Source organism: Macrobrachium nipponense, chromosome 26, assembly GCF_015104395.2.
Source record: "Macrobrachium nipponense isolate FS-2020 chromosome 26, ASM1510439v2, whole genome shotgun sequence".
Lineage (NCBI taxonomy): Eukaryota > Metazoa > Arthropoda > Malacostraca > Decapoda > Palaemonidae > Macrobrachium > Macrobrachium nipponense.
The window spans coordinates 12443112-12446048 of NC_087215.1; positions in this window are offsets into that span (position 1 = coordinate 12443112).

The following is a 2937-nucleotide window of genomic DNA, read 5'->3' on the forward strand; positions in this document are numbered from 1 at the left end:
GTTCATCACACACTTCCCTGAGCACATTTATTTTGTGTTCTCTTTTTTTTCTCTCTCTCTCTCCTGAATACGTACTGGCATATCGTAATACGCCTGTTTTTTTTTTCTAGTTTAACTTTTTTTTTTTTTTTACTTTTTTTTTGCCTAATATCATTTTGAATCATCACCTCGATTATCCCCAATTCTCGTTGACGCCTTTGATCATTTAATAAATAGAAAACAATGCTTAACATAGAGAATAACATAATAGCAAAAGTGTCAAAAATAGGAGTTGCTAATTATTTGGATATTGTTGTAAGCAGGGAACGCATTTTTTGGCCTATTAGATTTATGGAAGGTATAAACCTCTCTCTCTCTCTCTCTCTCTCTCTCTCTCTCTCCTCTCTCTCTCTCTCAGGGTGATTAATGGAGAATTCATGACGAGAAGATGACTGCGTTGCAATTACTGAAAGTTTGAGGCAAGGTCCCGATTTTTTAAGTGGTTTTTATTCCCCCTCTCCCCCCTCCTCTCTCTCTCTCTCTCTCTCTCTCTCTCTCTCTCTCTCATGTTGGCTAAACATTTTTGGTGTGGCGTTGCAGGCCTCATCTCTTTATCTCAGGAAGCGTCCCACCACAATCGACTAACACCACATGCATAACTCGCTGCCAGAACTATTTTGGGTTACAGGTACCGGCCTTAAGGGTAATATACTCCCTCACCCTCATCCGCTACCACAACCCCCTCCCACCCAATGAGATCGATTCCAGGTTCCACCTCTTCGTTCATTTGAACCTTCTAAACAGTAGTTTAAGAGCTTGTTATTTCGTCATTTATTGCATTGGCTAGGTCAGATTTAAATAGAAAAAAAAAGATAAGATTATGATTATTTGCAAAAATAAATTTCGTTACCTTGTGCGAGAAATTCGCACTAATGAGCTTCGTACTGATTGTTTTTTTATAATTACTTGTATACTATCTATGAATGAAGAACTTCAAATGAAAGTTTTGCTTGCATAGGGGACAAACTCGAAGTTCCTAATTGTCTCCAATACTGGACTAATAATTATTATCGTTCTTTATCGGCGCAAAAGTAATTATTTCCTTCGAAGAATAAAGTACAAAGACGAGAATTATGATTTAGTAAAAGATGAGAAGAATTTCGGGTACATGTTGTGGAAGGTCGCGCGTTTGTGCTGACAAATGAAACTTGAGATTTTGAGTGAAATGCTGAAGTAAACCTCACTTGATCGTATTTATAAACGAACCTTCTCTTTTTCAAGATTGCTTCATTGGAACTAAATGCGGAAAAGAAGGGAAACTTTAAAATTATTGAGGGTTTCACAAAACCTAGATATGGAATATATGATTTGTGAGAATGCTGTATACATAAAAAGAGGGAGTTCACATAAGTGTGCATTAAAAATACATATATCGAAATGCATACATAATACAGGCAGCATACTTGAAGCTCAAACCATAAAGTCTAAATTGAGCTTGATGGAAGAATAATCGAAAGGGACGAAGCCAATGAATGGTCCTAATGGGAAGACACCGGAGGAATTCGGCAGAAGGCAATTCGTGTAATTGTTTGGGGAGTTTTTCCTTAATCTAGAATCATCAATCTCCGTGGAGCGGCTAAATACCTCAGTACCAAAAGGATTAAACAGTGCAGGAAGGTTGCAATTGATAAAGGCTTAACAGTTAAGACTTTTGCACTACTGCATGACGTGCAAGGATGAGGTTGTTAACCTCATATTTTTTTTCATGCCATTAGAAGACGTTGGTTGTACCCATGTGCATGTTATAATACTATACATTTCATCTGTATACCTTCTGTCATTATTTTGTTCAAAGTCTGGATATGCGACGTTCTGCTTCTCAGTTAGCCCTTCCCAAGTACCTGCGTCGTGGTAAATATCCGATATTCAAACACTTAACCACAGCCTTGTCTCAACCTCCACTGTTCTCCCCTCCATCAATCCGTTTCTCGCCTGTTTGACTCTCACTGAAAATCCTATCATGTCCTTCCCCTCAATTGCTCTCAGTCTATCATCAACAGACGCACATATGAATCCTCAAGCTTATATACTTTAACTCCTTCCACTATTTTATTTCATTCAGATCTGCATTTCCTTTGCCCTGGACCGTCCACTTTTGATGTGAGATCCGATTGTTTATGAAACTCGTGTAGTAAACTTTATCATCAACATTTGCTCAGTTTTATCTCCAGGCTCTGGAACAAATTAGTGACGTACATTGATAGATAGGTGGATAGATATATAGATTGATAGATCTTTTCCTATTCCCCAGTATTATATTGTTAGATATAGCTAAGTAGAATCTTATCCCGGCCCACATTCCAATTAGCTGGTCTCTCCCATCACCCAGTGGAAGTCAGCCCAGATAGCGTTCTCTCACAAATTGATCATTAACCACGAATTGGCATCTCGATACAATTTCAATCCCCGACGCCCACCTGGAAATGATTGAACTAATAAGGCGGTTAATGAAAGATAATAACACAATAATGCCTCTCTGGTCTGTGGCAGAAAGTCGAAGAAATACTTTGGAAATGATGGAGCCTTTCGTTGAAATTGTGGGAATTTCACTGGAGTTTTGAGATGATGTTTCATTTCAGTTGTGACGTCATTCATTGAAATTATGAGGTGGTTCCCTGAAACTGAGTTATTTCCTTAACATTAGGTATTTGTTATTTCATGTTATGAGGTATTGCACCGAAAATTTTGAAGTATTACATTGAAATTGAAGCTTTTCTTTAAAAAGTAGAGTCATTACCTTGAAGTTGAGAGGTATGTCATTGTTGTTTCTGCATACTTTTGTTTATTTTTTCATTTTCTCTGCTGTCACGTTTAGGAATTCTCCTCCTGCTTCTGTGTTTCTTGAAGCATAACTCTCCTTTATTTTTCGTTTCTTTGGTTTTCTTGTCCCTGAGGTTA